This window comes from Telopea speciosissima, chromosome 10, assembly GCF_018873765.1.
Source record: "Telopea speciosissima isolate NSW1024214 ecotype Mountain lineage chromosome 10, Tspe_v1, whole genome shotgun sequence".
NCBI lineage: Eukaryota > Viridiplantae > Streptophyta > Magnoliopsida > Proteales > Proteaceae > Telopea > Telopea speciosissima.
In genome coordinates this window covers 37,032,444-37,046,016 of record NC_057925.1, presented here as the reverse complement: position 1 = coordinate 37,046,016, position 13,573 = coordinate 37,032,444, and the positions used below count along the sequence as shown (strand labels likewise).

At 45.5% G+C, this 13,573-nt stretch overlaps 36 non-coding genes and 7 pseudogenes across 36 annotated transcripts; all 43 read left to right on the top strand.

Annotated features, from left to right (window-relative positions):
- Nucleotides 1-117: 117 nt before the first annotated feature.
- LOC122644278 lies at nt 118-236 on the top strand (annotated as a pseudogene).
- Nucleotides 237-372: 136 nt separating this feature from the next.
- LOC122644453 lies at nt 373-491 on the top strand. The gene has a single exon (XR_006330381.1). It is a non-coding gene; the product is annotated as a 5S ribosomal RNA (ribosomal RNA).
- A 315-nt stretch (nt 492-806) lies between these two features.
- Nucleotides 807-925, top strand: LOC122644471. Its single transcript, XR_006330398.1, has one exon. It is a non-coding gene; the product is annotated as a 5S ribosomal RNA (ribosomal RNA).
- A 376-nt stretch (nt 926-1,301) lies between these two features.
- LOC122644480 lies at nt 1,302-1,420 on the top strand. The gene has a single exon (XR_006330407.1). It is a non-coding gene; the product is annotated as a 5S ribosomal RNA (ribosomal RNA).
- Nucleotides 1,421-1,556: 136 nt separating this feature from the next.
- On the top strand, nt 1,557-1,675 carry LOC122644473. Its single transcript, XR_006330400.1, has one exon. It is a non-coding gene; the product is annotated as a 5S ribosomal RNA (ribosomal RNA).
- A 136-nt stretch (nt 1,676-1,811) lies between these two features.
- Nucleotides 1,812-1,930, top strand: LOC122644390. Its single transcript, XR_006330322.1, has one exon. It is a non-coding gene; the product is annotated as a 5S ribosomal RNA (ribosomal RNA).
- A 136-nt stretch (nt 1,931-2,066) lies between these two features.
- LOC122644462 lies at nt 2,067-2,192 on the top strand (annotated as a pseudogene).
- Nucleotides 2,193-2,328: 136 nt separating this feature from the next.
- LOC122644335 lies at nt 2,329-2,447 on the top strand. Its single transcript, XR_006330273.1, has one exon. It is a non-coding gene; the product is annotated as a 5S ribosomal RNA (ribosomal RNA).
- A 136-nt stretch (nt 2,448-2,583) lies between these two features.
- On the top strand, nt 2,584-2,698 carry LOC122644285 (annotated as a pseudogene).
- Nucleotides 2,699-2,834: 136 nt separating this feature from the next.
- LOC122644457 lies at nt 2,835-2,953 on the top strand. Its single transcript, XR_006330386.1, has one exon. It is a non-coding gene; the product is annotated as a 5S ribosomal RNA (ribosomal RNA).
- A 136-nt stretch (nt 2,954-3,089) lies between these two features.
- LOC122644456 lies at nt 3,090-3,208 on the top strand. The gene has a single exon (XR_006330385.1). It is a non-coding gene; the product is annotated as a 5S ribosomal RNA (ribosomal RNA).
- Nucleotides 3,209-3,344: 136 nt separating this feature from the next.
- LOC122644468 lies at nt 3,345-3,464 on the top strand. Its single transcript, XR_006330395.1, has one exon. It is a non-coding gene; the product is annotated as a 5S ribosomal RNA (ribosomal RNA).
- A 136-nt stretch (nt 3,465-3,600) lies between these two features.
- LOC122644283 lies at nt 3,601-3,719 on the top strand. Its single transcript, XR_006330267.1, has one exon. It is a non-coding gene; the product is annotated as a 5S ribosomal RNA (ribosomal RNA).
- A 137-nt stretch (nt 3,720-3,856) lies between these two features.
- Nucleotides 3,857-3,973, top strand: LOC122644282 (annotated as a pseudogene).
- A 136-nt stretch (nt 3,974-4,109) lies between these two features.
- LOC122644464 lies at nt 4,110-4,229 on the top strand. The gene has a single exon (XR_006330392.1). It is a non-coding gene; the product is annotated as a 5S ribosomal RNA (ribosomal RNA).
- A 136-nt stretch (nt 4,230-4,365) lies between these two features.
- LOC122644478 lies at nt 4,366-4,484 on the top strand. The gene has a single exon (XR_006330405.1). It is a non-coding gene; the product is annotated as a 5S ribosomal RNA (ribosomal RNA).
- Nucleotides 4,485-4,620: 136 nt separating this feature from the next.
- On the top strand, nt 4,621-4,739 carry LOC122644458. The gene has a single exon (XR_006330387.1). It is a non-coding gene; the product is annotated as a 5S ribosomal RNA (ribosomal RNA).
- Nucleotides 4,740-4,875: 136 nt separating this feature from the next.
- On the top strand, nt 4,876-4,994 carry LOC122644330. The gene has a single exon (XR_006330272.1). It is a non-coding gene; the product is annotated as a 5S ribosomal RNA (ribosomal RNA).
- Nucleotides 4,995-5,130: 136 nt separating this feature from the next.
- LOC122644459 lies at nt 5,131-5,249 on the top strand. Its single transcript, XR_006330388.1, has one exon. It is a non-coding gene; the product is annotated as a 5S ribosomal RNA (ribosomal RNA).
- A 136-nt stretch (nt 5,250-5,385) lies between these two features.
- Nucleotides 5,386-5,504, top strand: LOC122644466. The gene has a single exon (XR_006330394.1). It is a non-coding gene; the product is annotated as a 5S ribosomal RNA (ribosomal RNA).
- Nucleotides 5,505-5,640: 136 nt separating this feature from the next.
- Nucleotides 5,641-5,759, top strand: LOC122644455. Its single transcript, XR_006330383.1, has one exon. It is a non-coding gene; the product is annotated as a 5S ribosomal RNA (ribosomal RNA).
- A 136-nt stretch (nt 5,760-5,895) lies between these two features.
- LOC122644343 lies at nt 5,896-6,014 on the top strand. Its single transcript, XR_006330282.1, has one exon. It is a non-coding gene; the product is annotated as a 5S ribosomal RNA (ribosomal RNA).
- A 135-nt stretch (nt 6,015-6,149) lies between these two features.
- Nucleotides 6,150-6,268, top strand: LOC122644362. The gene has a single exon (XR_006330299.1). It is a non-coding gene; the product is annotated as a 5S ribosomal RNA (ribosomal RNA).
- A 136-nt stretch (nt 6,269-6,404) lies between these two features.
- On the top strand, nt 6,405-6,523 carry LOC122644368. The gene has a single exon (XR_006330304.1). It is a non-coding gene; the product is annotated as a 5S ribosomal RNA (ribosomal RNA).
- Nucleotides 6,524-6,659: 136 nt separating this feature from the next.
- Nucleotides 6,660-6,778, top strand: LOC122644465. The gene has a single exon (XR_006330393.1). It is a non-coding gene; the product is annotated as a 5S ribosomal RNA (ribosomal RNA).
- A 136-nt stretch (nt 6,779-6,914) lies between these two features.
- On the top strand, nt 6,915-7,033 carry LOC122644435. Its single transcript, XR_006330364.1, has one exon. It is a non-coding gene; the product is annotated as a 5S ribosomal RNA (ribosomal RNA).
- Nucleotides 7,034-7,168: 135 nt separating this feature from the next.
- Nucleotides 7,169-7,287, top strand: LOC122644337. Its single transcript, XR_006330275.1, has one exon. It is a non-coding gene; the product is annotated as a 5S ribosomal RNA (ribosomal RNA).
- Nucleotides 7,288-7,423: 136 nt separating this feature from the next.
- Nucleotides 7,424-7,539, top strand: LOC122644333 (annotated as a pseudogene).
- A 135-nt stretch (nt 7,540-7,674) lies between these two features.
- Nucleotides 7,675-7,793, top strand: LOC122644460. The gene has a single exon (XR_006330389.1). It is a non-coding gene; the product is annotated as a 5S ribosomal RNA (ribosomal RNA).
- A 311-nt stretch (nt 7,794-8,104) lies between these two features.
- Nucleotides 8,105-8,221, top strand: LOC122644315 (annotated as a pseudogene).
- A 120-nt stretch (nt 8,222-8,341) lies between these two features.
- LOC122644328 lies at nt 8,342-8,459 on the top strand (annotated as a pseudogene).
- A 136-nt stretch (nt 8,460-8,595) lies between these two features.
- Nucleotides 8,596-8,714, top strand: LOC122644479. Its single transcript, XR_006330406.1, has one exon. It is a non-coding gene; the product is annotated as a 5S ribosomal RNA (ribosomal RNA).
- A 136-nt stretch (nt 8,715-8,850) lies between these two features.
- LOC122644472 lies at nt 8,851-8,969 on the top strand. Its single transcript, XR_006330399.1, has one exon. It is a non-coding gene; the product is annotated as a 5S ribosomal RNA (ribosomal RNA).
- A 136-nt stretch (nt 8,970-9,105) lies between these two features.
- LOC122644484 lies at nt 9,106-9,224 on the top strand. Its single transcript, XR_006330410.1, has one exon. It is a non-coding gene; the product is annotated as a 5S ribosomal RNA (ribosomal RNA).
- Nucleotides 9,225-9,359: 135 nt separating this feature from the next.
- Nucleotides 9,360-9,478, top strand: LOC122644447. Its single transcript, XR_006330376.1, has one exon. It is a non-coding gene; the product is annotated as a 5S ribosomal RNA (ribosomal RNA).
- A 314-nt stretch (nt 9,479-9,792) lies between these two features.
- LOC122644470 lies at nt 9,793-9,911 on the top strand. Its single transcript, XR_006330397.1, has one exon. It is a non-coding gene; the product is annotated as a 5S ribosomal RNA (ribosomal RNA).
- A 122-nt stretch (nt 9,912-10,033) lies between these two features.
- Nucleotides 10,034-10,152, top strand: LOC122644475. The gene has a single exon (XR_006330402.1). It is a non-coding gene; the product is annotated as a 5S ribosomal RNA (ribosomal RNA).
- A 136-nt stretch (nt 10,153-10,288) lies between these two features.
- Nucleotides 10,289-10,407, top strand: LOC122644477. Its single transcript, XR_006330404.1, has one exon. It is a non-coding gene; the product is annotated as a 5S ribosomal RNA (ribosomal RNA).
- A 136-nt stretch (nt 10,408-10,543) lies between these two features.
- Nucleotides 10,544-10,662, top strand: LOC122644469. Its single transcript, XR_006330396.1, has one exon. It is a non-coding gene; the product is annotated as a 5S ribosomal RNA (ribosomal RNA).
- A 136-nt stretch (nt 10,663-10,798) lies between these two features.
- LOC122644379 lies at nt 10,799-10,917 on the top strand. The gene has a single exon (XR_006330315.1). It is a non-coding gene; the product is annotated as a 5S ribosomal RNA (ribosomal RNA).
- Nucleotides 10,918-11,053: 136 nt separating this feature from the next.
- On the top strand, nt 11,054-11,172 carry LOC122644454. Its single transcript, XR_006330382.1, has one exon. It is a non-coding gene; the product is annotated as a 5S ribosomal RNA (ribosomal RNA).
- Nucleotides 11,173-11,308: 136 nt separating this feature from the next.
- On the top strand, nt 11,309-11,427 carry LOC122644425. Its single transcript, XR_006330354.1, has one exon. It is a non-coding gene; the product is annotated as a 5S ribosomal RNA (ribosomal RNA).
- A 136-nt stretch (nt 11,428-11,563) lies between these two features.
- On the top strand, nt 11,564-11,682 carry LOC122644461. Its single transcript, XR_006330391.1, has one exon. It is a non-coding gene; the product is annotated as a 5S ribosomal RNA (ribosomal RNA).
- Nucleotides 11,683-13,573: the final 1,891 nt, after the last annotated feature.

The window sequence follows — 13,573 nt, the reverse complement described above, 5'->3', positions numbered from 1 at the left end:
AGTTTTATTTCGGTTTCCTCGGCCCTTTTTTGTACGTATCATTGTTATAGTATGAAAAATCGGACAACGGGGTTTGCCTGGATGAAGTATAAGAGTATTAGGTGGCGTAACCCTGGCAGGTGCTATCATACCAGCACTAATGCACCAGATCCCATCACAACTCCGCAGTTAAGTGCGCTTGGGCTAGAGTAGTACTAGGATGGGTGACCTCCAGGGAAGTCCTCGTGTTGCACCCCTTTTGAACATTCTTTCAAAGTTTTATTTCGGTTTCCTCGGCCCTTTTTTGTACGCATCATTGTTATAGTATGAAAAAATCGGACAACGGGGTTTGCCTGGATGAAGTATAAGAGAATTAGGTGGCGTAACCTTGGCGGGTGCGTTCATACCAGCACTAATGCACCGGATCCCATCAGAACTCCGCAGTTAAGTGTGCTTGGGCGAGAGTAGTACTAGGAAGGGTGACCCCCTGGGAAGTCCTCGTGTTGCACCCCCTTTTGAACATTTTTTAAAAGTTTTATTTCGGTTTTCCTCGACCCTTTTTTATACGTATGATTGTTATAGTATGAAAAATCGGACAACGGGGTTTGCCTGGATCAAGTATAAGAGAATTAGGTGGCGTAACCTTGTACTAGGATGGGTGACCTCCTGAGAAGTCCTCGTGTTGCACCCCCTTTTGAACATTTTTTTGAAGTTTTATTTTGTTTTCCTCGGCCCTTTTTTGTTCGTATCATTGTTATAGTATGAAAAATCGGACAACGGGGTTTGCCTGGATAATGTATAAGAGAATTAGCTGGCGTAACTCTGGCAGGTGCGATCATACCAGCACTAACGCACCGGATCCCATCAGAACTCCGCAGTTAAGCGGGCTTGGGCGAGAGTAGTACTAGGATCGGTGACCTCCTTGGAAGTCCTCGTGTTGCACCCCCTTTTGAACATTTTTTTAAACCCTCGGCCCTTTTTTGTACGTATCATTGTTATAGTATGAAAAATAGGACAACGGGGTTTGCCTAGATGAAATATAAGAGAATTAGGTGGCGTAACCCTCGCGGGTGCAATCATAGCAGCGCTAATGCACCGGATCCCATCGAACTCCGCAGATTAAGCGTGCTTGGCGAGAGTAGTGCCGAGGATGGGTGGCCTCCAGGAAGTCCTCTTGTTGCATTCCCTTTTGAACATTTTTTTAACGTTTTATATCGGTTTCCTTGGCCCTTTTTTGTATGTATCATTATTATATTATGAAAAATTGGACAACGGGATTTGCCTAGATGACGTATAAGAGAATTAGGTGGCGTAACCCTGGCGGGTGCGATCATGCCAACACTAATGCACCGGATCCCATCAGAACTCCGCAGTTAAGCGCACTTAGGTGAGAGTAGTACTAGGATGGGTGACCTCCTAGGAAGTCCTCGTGTTGCACCCCCTTTTGAACATTTTTTTAAAGTTTTATTTCTGTTTACTCGGCCCTTTTTTGTACGTATCATTGTTATAGTATGAAAAATCGAACAACGGGGTTTGCCTGGATGAAGTATAAGAGAATTAGGTAGCATAACCCCGGTGGGTGCGATCATACCAGCACTAATGCCCCGGATCCCATCATAACTCCGCAGTTAAGCGGGCTTGGGCCAGAGTAGTACTAGGATGGGTGACCTCCTGGGAAGTCCTCGTGTTGCACCCCCTTTTGAACATTTTTTTAAAGTTTTATTTTGGTTTCCTCGGCCCTTTTTTGTATGTATCATTGTTATAGTATGAAAAATCGGACAACGGGGTTTGCCTGGATAAAGTATAAGAGAATTAGGTGGCGTAACCCTGGCGGGTGCGATCATACCAGTACTAATGCACCGGATCCCATCAGAACTCCGCAGTTAAGCGGGCTTGGGCGAGAGTAGTACTAGGATGGGTGACCTCCTGGGAAGTCCTCGTGTTGCACCCCCTTTTGAACATTTTTTTAAAGTTTTATTTCGGTTTCCTCGTCCCTTTTTTGTACATATCATTGTTATAGTATGAAAAATCGGACAACGGGGTTTGCCTGGATGAAGTATAAGAGAATTAGGTGGCATAACCTTGGCGGGTGCGATCTTACCAGCACAAATGCACCGGATCCCAGATCCCATCAGAACTCCGCAGTTAAGCGTGCTTGGGCGAGAGTAGTACTAGGATGGGTGACCTCCTGGGAAGTCCTCGTGTTGCACCCCCTTTTGAACATTTTTTTAAAGTTTTGTTTCGGTTTCCTCGGCCCTTTTTTGTACGTATCATTGTTATAGTATGAAAAATCGGACAACGGGGTTTGCCTGGATGAAGTATAAGAGAATTAGGTGGCGTAACCTAGGCGGGTGCGATCATACCAGCACTAATGCACCGGATCCCATCAGAACTCCGCAGTTAAGCGTGCTTGGGCGAGAGTAGTACTAGGATGGGTGACCTCCTAGGAAGTCCTCGTGTTGCACCCCCTTTTGAACATTTTTTTAAAGTTTTATTTCGGTTTCCTCGGCCCTTTTTTGTACGTATCATTGTTATAGTATGAAAAATAGGTCAACGGGGTTTGCCTGGATGAAGTATAAGAGAATTAGGTGGCGCAACCTCGGCGGGTGCGATCATACCAGCACTAATGCACCGGATCCCATCGAACTCCGCGATTAAGCGTGCTTGGCGAGTAGTACTAGGATGGGTGACCTCCTGGGAAGTCCTCGTGTTGCACCCCGTTTTGAACATTTTTTTAAAGTTTTATTTCGGTTTCCTCGGCCCTTTTTTGTACGTATCATTCTTATAGTATGAAAAATCGGACAACGGGGTTTGCCTGGATGAAGTATAAGAGAATTAGGTGGCGTAACCTTGGCGGGTGCGATCATACCAGCACTAATGCACCGCATCCCATCAGAACTCCGCAGTTAAGCGTGCTTGGGCGAGAGTAGTACTAGGATGGGTGATCTCCTGGGAAGTCCTCGTGTTGCACCCCCTTTTGAACATTTTTTTAAAGTTTTATTTCGGTTTCCTCGGCCCTTTTTTGTACGTATCATTCTTATAGTATGAAAAATCGGACAACGGGGTTTGCCTGGATGAAGTATAAGAGAATTAGGTGGCGTAACCTCGGCGAGTGCGATCATACCAGCACTAATGCACCGGATCCCATCGGAACTCCGCAGCTAAGCGTGCTTGGGCGAGAGTAGTACGAGGATGGGTGACCTCCTGGGAAGTCCTCGTGTTGCACCCCCTTTTGAACATTTTTTCAAAGTTTTATTTCGGTTTCCTCGGCCCTTTTTTGTACGTATCATTGTTATAGTATGAAAAATCGGACAACGGGGTTTGCCTGGATGAAGTATAAGAGAATTAGGTGGCGTAACTTTGGCGGGTGCGATCATACCAGCACTAATGCACCGGATCCCATCGGAATTCCCGCAGTTAAGTGTGCTTGGGCGAGAGTAGTACTAGGATGGGTAACCTCCTGGGAAGTCCTCGTGTTGCACCCCCTTTTGAACATTTTTTTAAAGTTTTATTTCGGTTTCCTCGGCCCTTTTTTGTACGAATCATTGTTATAGTATGAAAAATCGGACAACGAGGTTTGCCTGGATGAAGTATGAGAGAATTAGGTGGCGTAACCTCGGCGGGTGCGATCATACCAGCACTAATGCACCGGATCCCATCAGAACTCCGCAGTTAAGCGTGCTTGGGCGAGAGTAGTACTAGGATGGGTGACCTCCTGGGAAGTCCTCGTGTTGCACCCCCTTTTGAACATTTTTTTAAAGTTTTATTTCGGTTTCCTCGGCCCTTTTTTGTACGTATCATTGTTATAGTATGAAAAATCGGACAACGGGGTTTGCCTGGATGAGGTATCGAGAGAATTAGGTGGCGTAACCTTGGCGGGTGCGATCATACCAGCACTAATGCACCGGTTCCCATCGAACTCCGCGATTAAGCGTGCTTGGGCGACGTAGTACTAGGATGGGTGACCTCCTGGGAAGTCCTCGTGTTGCACCCCCTTTTGAACATTTTTTTAAAGTTTTATTTCGATTTCCTCGGCCCTTTTTTGTACGTATCATTGTTATAATATGAAAAATCAGACAACGGGGTTTGCCTGGATGAAGTATAAGAGAATTAGGTGGCGTAACCTTGGCGGGTGCGATCATACCAGCACTAATGCACCGGATCCCATCAGACCTCCGCAGTTAAGCGTGCTTGGGAGAGAGTAGTACTAGGATGGGTGACCTCCTGGGGAAGTCCTCGTGTTGCACCCCCTTTTGAACATTTTTTTAAAGTTTTATTTCGGTTTCCTCGGCCCTTTTTTGTACGTATCATTGTTATAGTATGAAAAATCGGACAACGGGGTTTGCCTGGATGAAGTATAAGAGAATTAGGTGGCGTAACCGTGGCGGGTGCGATCATACCAGCACTAATGCACCGGATCCCATCAGAACTCCGCAGTTAAGCGTGCTTGGGCGAGAGTAGTACTAGGATGGGTGACCTCCTGGGAAGTCCTCGTGTTGCACCCCCTTTTGAACATTTTTTTAAAGTTTTATTTCGGTTTCCTCGGCCCTTTCTTGTACGTATCATTGTTATAGTATGAAAAATCGGACAACGGGGTTTGCCTGGATGAAGTATAAGAGAATTAGGTGGCGTAACCTTGGCAGGTGCGATCATACCAGCACTAATGCACCGGTTCCCATGAGAACTCCGCAGTTAAGCGTGCTTGGGCGAGAGTAGTACTAGGATGGGTGACCTCCTGGGAAGTCCTCGTGTTGCACCCCCTTTTGAACATTTTTTTAAAGTTTTATTTCGGTTTCCTCGGCCCTTTTTTGTACGTATCATTCTTATAGTATGAAAAATCGGACAACGGGGTTTGCCTGGATGAAGTATAAGAGAATTAGGTGGCGTAACCTTGGCGGGTGCGATCATACCAGCACTAATGCACCGGATCCCATCAGAACTCCGCAGTTAAGCGTGCTTGGGCGAGAGTAGTACTGGGATGGGTGACCTCCTGGGAAGTCCTCGTGTTGCACCCCCTTTTGAACATTTTTTTAAAGTTTTATTTCGGTTTCCTCGGCCCTTTTTTGTACGTATCATTGTTATAGTATGAAAAATCGGACAACGGGGTTTGCCTGGATGAAGTATAAGAGAATTAGGTGGCGTAACCTCGGCGAGTGCGATCATACCAGCACTAATGCACCGGATCCCATCAGAACTCCGCAGTTAAGCGTGCTTGGGCGAGAGTAGTACGAGGATGGGTGACATCCTGGGAAGTCCTCGTGTTGCACCCCCTTTTGAACATTTTTTTAAAGTTTTATTTCGGTTTCCTCGGCCCTTTTTTGTACGTATCATTGTTATAGTATGAAAAATCGGACAACGGGGTTTGCCTGGATGAAGTATAAGAGAATTAGGTGGCGTAACCTTGGCGGGTGCGATCATACCAGCACTAATGCACCGGATCCCATCAGAACTCCGCAGTTAAGCGTGCTTGGGCGAGAGTAGTACTAGGATGGGTGACCTCCTGGGAAGTCCTCGTGTTGCACCCCCTTTTGAACATTTTTTTAAAGTTTTATTTCGGTTTCCTCGGCCCTTTTTTGTACGTATCATTGTTATAGTATGAAAAATCGGACAACGGGGTTTGCCTGGATGAAGTATAAGAGAATTAGGTGGCGGAACCTTGGCGGGTGCGATCATACCAGCACTAATGCACCGGATCCCATCAGAACTCCGCAGTTAAGCGTGCTTGGGCGAGAGTAGTACTAGGATGGGTGACCTCCTGGGAAGTCCTCGTGTTGCACCCCCTTTTGAACATTTTTTTAAAGTTTTATTTCGGTTTCCTCGGCCCTTTTTTGTACGTATCATTGTTATAGTATGAAAAATCGGACAACGGGGTTTGCCTGGATGAAGTATAAGAGAATTAGGTGGCGTAACCTTGGCGGGTGCGATCATACCAGCACTAATGCACCGGTTCCCATCAGAACTCCGCAGTTAAGCGTGCTTGGGCGAGAGTAGTACTAGGATGGGTGACCTCCTGGGAAGTCCTCGTGTTGCACCCCCTTTTGAACATTTTTTTAAAGTTTTATTTCGATTTCCTCGGCCCTTTTTTGTACGTATCATTGTTATAGTATGAAAAATCGACAACGGGGTTTGCCTGGATGAAGTATAAGAGAATTAGGTGGCGTAACCTTGGCGGGTGCGATCATACCAGCACTAATGCACCGGATCCCATCAGAACTCCGCAGTTAAGCGTGCTTGGGCGAGAGTAGTACTAGGATGGGTGACCTCCTGGGAAGTCCTCGTGTTGCACCCCCTTTTGAACATTTTTTTAAAGTTTTATTTCGGTTTCCTCGGCCCTTGTTTATACGTATCATTGTTATAGTATGAAAAATCGGACAACGGGGTTTGCCTGGATGAAGTATAAGAGAATTAGGTGGCGTAACCTTGGCGGGTGCGATCATACCAGCACTAATGCACCGGTTCCCATCAGAACTCCGCAGTTAAGCGTGCTTGGGCGGGAGTAGTACTAGGATGGGTGACCTCCTGGGAAGTCCTCGTGTTGCACCCCCTTTTGAACATTTTTTTAAAGTTTTATTTCGATTTCCTCGGCCCTTTTTTGTACGTATCATTGTTATAGTATGAAAAATCGGACAACGGGGTTTGCCTGGATGAAGTATAAGAGAATTAGGTGGCGTAACCTTGGCGGGTGCGATCATACCAGCACTAATGCACCGGATCCCATCGAACTCCGCAGATTAAGCGTGCTTGGGCGAGAGTAGTACTAGGATGGGTGACCTCCTGGGAAGTCCTCGTGTTGCACCCCCTTTTGAACATTTTTTTAAAGTTTTATTTCGTTTTCCTCGGCCCTTTTTTGTACGTATCATTGTTATAGTATGAAAAATCGGACAACGGGGTTTGCCTGGATGAAGTATAAGAGAATTAGGTGGCGTAACCTTGGCGGGTGCGATCATACCAGCACTAATGCACCGGATCCCATCAGAACTCCGCGGTTAAGCGTGCTTGGGCGAGAGTAGTACTAGGATGGGTGACCTCCTGGGAAGTCCTCGTGTTGCACCGCTTTTGAACATTTTTTTAAAGTTTTATTTCGGTTTCCTCGGCCCTTTCTTGTACGTATCATTGTTATAGTATGAAAAATCAGACAACGGGGTTTGCCTGGATGAAGTATAAGAGAATTAGGTGGCGTAACCTTGGCGGGTGCGATAATACCAGCACTAATGCACCGGATCCCATCAGAACTCCGCAGTGAAGCGTGCTTGGGCGAGAGTAGTACTAGGATGGGTGACCTCCTGGGAAGTCCTCGTGTTGCACCCCCTTTTGAACATTTTTTTAAAGTTTTATTTCGGTTTCCTCGGCCCTTTTTTGTACGTATCATTGTTATAGTATGAAAAATCGGACAACGGGGTTTGCCTGGATGAAGTATAAGAGTATTAGGTGGCGTAACCCTGGCGGGTGCTATCATATCAGCACTAATGCACCGATCCCATCACAACTCCGCGATTAAGCGCTTGGGCTAGAGTAGTACTAGGATGGGTGACCTCCAGGGAAGTCCTCGTGTTGCACCCCTTTTGAACATTTTTTCAAAGTTTTATTTCGGTTTCCTCGGCCCTTTTTTGTACGCATCATTGTTATAGTATGAAAAATCGGACAACGGGGTTTGCCTGGATGAAGTATAAGAGAATTAGGTGGCGTAACCTTGGCGGGTGCGTTCATACCAGCACTAATGCACCGGATCCCATCAGAACTCCGCAGTTAAGTGTGCTTGGGCGAGAGTAGTACTAGGAAGGGTGACCCCCTGGGATGTCCTCGTGTTGCACCCCCTTTTGAACATTTTTTAAAAGTTTTATTTCGGTTTCCTCGACCCTTTTTTATACGTATGATTGTTATAGTATGAAAAATCGGACAACGGGGTTTGCCTGGATGAAGTATAAGAGAATTAGGTGGCGTAACCTTGTACTAGGATGGGTGACCTCCTGGGAAGTCCTCGTGTTGCACCCCCTTTTGAACATTTTTTTGAAGTTTTATTTTGTTTTCCTCGGCCCTTTTTTGTTCGTATCATTGTTATAGTATGAAAAATCGGAAACGGGTTTGCCTGGATAAAGTATAAGAGAATTAGTCAGCGTAACTCGCGCGGTGCGATCATACCAGGCACTAACGCACCGGATCCCATCGAACTCCGCGATTAAGCGGGCTTGGGCGAGTAGTACTAGGATCGGTGACCTCCTTGGAAGTCCTCGTGTTGCACCCCCTTTTGAACATTTTTTTAAACCCTCGGCCCTTTTTTGTACGTATCATTGTTATAGTATGAAAAATAGGACAACGGGGTTTGCTGGATGAAATATAAGAGAATTAGGTGGCGTAACCTCGCGGGTGCAATCATAGCGGCGCTTAATGCACCGGATCCCATCGAACTCCGCGATTAAGCGTGCTTGGCGAGAGTAGTGCCAGGATGGGTGGTCTCCTGGGAAGTCCTCTTGTTGCATTCCCTTTTGAACATTTTTTTAACGTTTTATTTCGGTTTCCTTGGCCCTTTTTTGTACGTATCATTATTATATTATGAAAAATTGGACAACGGGATTTGCCTAGATGACGTATAAGAGAATTAGGTGGCGTAACCCTGGCGGGTGCGATCATGCCAACACTAATGCACCGGATCCCATCAGAACTCCGCAGTTAAGCGCACTTAGGTGAGAGTAGTACTAGGATGGGTGACCTCCTAGGAAGTCCTCGTGTTGCACCCCCTTTTGAACATTTTTTTAAAGTTTTATTTCTATTTCCTCGGCCCTTTTTTGTACGTATCATTGTTATAGTTTGAAAAATCGAACAACGGGGTTTGCCTGGATGAAGTATAAGAGAATTAGGTAGCATAACCCCGGTGGGTGCGGTCATACCAGCACTAATGCACCGGATCCCATCATAACTCCGCAGTTAAGCGGGCTTGGGCCAGAGTAGTACTAGGATGGGTGACCTCCTGGGAAGTCCTCGTGTTGCACCCCCTTTTGAACATTTTTTTAAAGTTTTATTTCGGTTTCCTTGGCCCTTTTTTGTACGTATCATTGTTATAGTATGAAAAATCGGACAACGGGGTTTGCCTGGATGAAGTATAAGAGTATTAGGTGGTGTAACCCTGGCGGGTGCTATCATATCAGCACTAATGCACCAGATCCCATCACAACTCCGCAGTTAAGCGCGCTTGGGCTAGAGTAGTACTAGGATGGGTGACCTCCAGGGAAGTCCTCGTGTTGCACCCCTTTTGAACATTTTTTCAAAGTTTTATTTCGGTTTCCTCGGCCCTTTTTTGTACGCATCATTGTTATAGTATGAAAAATCGGACAACGGGGTTTGCCTGGATGAAGTATAAGAGAATTAGGTGGCGTAACCTTGGCGGGTGCGTTCATACCAGCACTAATGCACCGGATCCCATCAGAACTCCGCAGTTAAGTGTGCTTGGGCGAGAGTAGTACTAGGAAGGGTGACCCCCTGGGAAGTCCTCGTGTTGCACCCCCTTTTGAACATTTTTTAAAAGTTTTATTTCGGTTTCCTCGACCCTTTTTTATACGTATGATTGTTATAGTATGAAAAATCGGACAACGGGGTTTGCCTGGATCAAGTATAAGAGAATTAGGTGGCGTAACCTTGTACTAGGATGGGTGACCTCCTGGGAAGTCCTCGTGTTGCACCCCCTTTTGAACATTTTTTTGAAGTTTTATTTTGTTTTCCTCGGCCCTTTTTTGTTCGTATCATTGTTATAGTATGAAAAATCGGACAACGGGGTTTGCCTGGATAAAGTATAAGAGAATTAGCTGGCGTAACTCTGGCAGGTGCGATCATACCAGCACTAACGCACCGGATCCCATCAGAACTCCGCAGTTAAGCGGGCTTGGGCGAGAGTAGTACTAGGATCGGTGACCTCCTTGGAAGTCCTCGTGTTGCACCCCCTTTTGAACATTTTTTTAAACCCTCGGCCCTTTTTTGTACGTATCATTGTTATAGTATGAAAAATAGGACAACGGGGTTTGCCTGGATGAAATATAAGAGAATTAGGTGGCGTAACCCTCGCGGGTGCAATCATAGCAGCGCTAATGCACCGGATCCCATCAGAACTCCGCAGTTAAGCGTGCTTGGGCGAGAGTAGTGCCAGGATGGGTGGCCTCCTGGGAAGTCCTCTTGTTGCATTCCCTTTTGAACATTTTTTTAACGTTTTATTTCGGTTTCCTTGGCCCTTTTTTGTACGTATCATTATTATATTATGAAAAATTGGACAACGGGATTTGCCTAGATGACGTATAAGAGAATTAGGTGGCGTAACCCTGGCGGGTGCGATCATGCCAACACTAATGCACCGGATCCCATCAGAACTCCGCAGTTAAGCGCACTTAGGTGAGAGTAGTACTAGGATGGGTGACCTCCTAGGAAGTCCTCGTGTTGCACCCCCTTTTGAACATTTTTTTAAAGTTTTATTTCTATTTCCTCGGCCCTTTTTTGTACGTATCATTGTTATAGTATGAAAAATCGAACAACGGGGTTTGCCTGGATGAAGTATAAGAGAATTAGGTAGCATAACCCCGGTGGGTGCGATCATACCAGCACTAATGCACCGGATCCCATCATAACTCCGCAGTTAAGCGGGCTTGGGCCAGAGTAGTACTAGGATGGGTGACCTCCTGGGAAGTCCTCGTGTTGCACCCCCTTTTGAACATTTTTTTAAAGTTTTATTTTGGTTTCCTCGGCCCTTTTTTGTATGTATCATTGTTATAGTATGAAAAATCGGACAACGGGGTTTGCCTGGATAAAGTATAAGAGAATTAGGTGGCGTAACCCTGGCGGGTGCGATCATACCAGTACTAATGCACCGGATCCCATCAGAACTCCGCAGTTAAGCGGGCTTGGGCGAGAGTAGTACTAGGATGGGTGACCTCCTGGGAAGTCCTCGTGTTGCACCCCCTTTTGAACATTTTTTTAAAGTTTTATTTCGGTTTCCTCGTCCCTTTTTTGTACATATCATTGTTATAGTATGAAAAATCAGACAATGGGGTTTGCCTGGATGAAGTAGAAGAGAATTAGCTGGCGTAACTCTGGCGGGTGCGATCATACCAGCACTAATGCACCGGATCCCATCAGAACTCTGTAGTTAAGCGCGCTTGGGCGAGAGTAGTACTAGGATGGGTTACCTCCTGGGAAGTCCTCGTGTTGCACCCCCTTTTGAACATTTTTTCAAAGTTTTATTTTGGTTTCCTCGGCCCTTTTTTGAACGTATCATTGTTATAGTATGAAAAATAGGACAACGGGGTTTGCCTGGATGAAGTATAAGAGAATTAGGTGGCGTAACCCTAGCGGGTGCGATCATACCAGCACTAATACACCGGATCCCATCAGAACTCCGCAGTAAAGCGTGCTTGGGCGGGAGTAGTATTATGATGGGTGACCTCCTGGGAAGTCCTCGTGTTGCACCCCCTTTTGAACATTTTTTTAAAGTTTTATTTTGGCTTCCCCGGCCCTTTTTTGTATGTATCATTGTTATAGTATGAAAAATCGGATAACGGGGCTTGCCTGGATGAAGTATAAGAGAATTAGGTGGCGTAATCCTGGCGGGTGCAATCATACCAGCACTAATGCACCGGATCCCATCAGAACTCCGCCGCTAAGCGTGCTTGGGCGAGAGTAGTACTAGGATGGGTGACCTCCTGGGAAGTCCTTTTGTTGCATTCCCTTTTGAACATTTTTTTAAAGTTTTATTTCGGTTTCCTCCTGTCATGGTGCTATGGTATGTCCTCTTCTGAAGAACAACTATTCCAAAGGCATGATGTCTTTCTTTGGATTAGAGAGAGGACGCGTTCCCCACTGTATGCATGGTCACCGTATTGACGTTCTTGTGATTATTCGCCTTTTTGGTGACCAACTTAGGGGTGACCATGGTTTCATAGAGTGTAGGTAGAGGGCTTTCCTGTTTTGTGTAGCTGCTCAATTCCTTCTTCGTTCTGGTGCTCGTGGTGCTTCCCCGGTACTAATGGAGGTTGTTAAGATAATCCATCGAGGGGGTGACATCATTCCTGCTGTCCTGGCGGAAATGATGAGGGGGTTGGATATCTTGTGTGAAAGTCACACTCCTCATAGTGAAGATTTTGTTGGTAGCCCATACTTGTTGCAGGTATTTCTTTTCCTTTGTGATTTTCTTTCTTCTACCACGCTTTTGGAATTACCCTTCCTTCCATTTGTATGGCAGGTTTGGTTTTATGAGAGGGTGCAGTTCGTGAAGCCAATGAGAGGAGATTTTAAAATCAAACATTATCGTCTCCATTCGGTGGTGATGGAGTATCACCAATGGGTTTCTTGGGAGCGTGCTTTATCCCACATTCCTTCTAACGACATCCGTTGGCAATGCTCTTGGTGGGATGTCAATGCACCGGTGCAAAATTCTTCTGGATGTAGCAATGTGTGCCTGATGGGCTTAGGTCACACTTCTTTCTATATACCCAATCGACTGTGTCGATAGTATGGACTTACTTAAGATGTGCCTGAGCACTTGGTGAATTCTTATCCACCGGAACAATTGGACAAGGAGTTGGCAGGAAGGATTGCAAGTTTATGGTGATCCAAGATAATTTTGAAGACTATGGGAGCTGTTGAAGATGGTGGTATGACTGTTGAATACGAAGACTGGGTGAAGACTAAAGGAAAGAATAAAGAGAAGGCTGAAAGGAGGAGGTTGACATGGGAGCAAAAGGAGACTTCAAGCTCTTCAAGTTCCAAGCGTTCCAGAGAAGTGGAAGAAGATGTTGTTGAGGAGACAGACGACCCCGTGGTTTTGAAGGCAAGGATTGTAAAGTTGCAGAAGAAGGTGGAAGACTTAAGTTATTAGGATATTTTGATTGCCAAGAGTAGTTCCTCTTTTTTTTTTTTTTAGTTTTGCATTATATTTTGTTTTTGTTTCTTTTTTTTGCTTGAACTTGTGATTGAACTTTGAAGTTGATTCGTTATATTTTTTGCTCTTTTTGTTTGATGTGATGTAACCGGTCCTGATGTCGTTTCACCAAGATGCCTAGGTACTCTTAAGTTTTTAAGGGATCAGGTCGAACGTAGTTCCATTGTTTAGGAAACTTCAGACATGGTACTTCTTGAGCTTATCCATGTTTGTCAGATAAGGGAGCTCGATCCCATCTAGATCCACTACTCATACTGCTTAGCCGGGTAGAATTTCCTTGATCATGTAAGGGCCATTCCAATTGGGCCTGAACTTGCTTGCCGATCGTGTATGGGGGCTCGTTGTTCTTTGAGTACTAAATCGCCAATGGATAATTAATGTGGCACTACTTTCTTGTTGAATGTTTGTATCATCCTTTGTTTGGTACTTCTTCATGTTATCCATGGCACGCATCCTTTTCTTAATGAGGTTTAGTTCTTAGAATCTAGTTTTGATCCATTCTGCTTATAGGATCCCGCTATCCATCTTGACCCAAAGAGAGGGTACCTCCAATTCGACCGGAAGCACCGCCTCCATTCCATAGACAAGTGAGTAGGGTGTTGCCCCAGTTAAAGTTCGGATGGATGTTCTGTATGCCCATAGTGTGTAGGGCAATTTCTCAGCCCAATCATTGTGTTT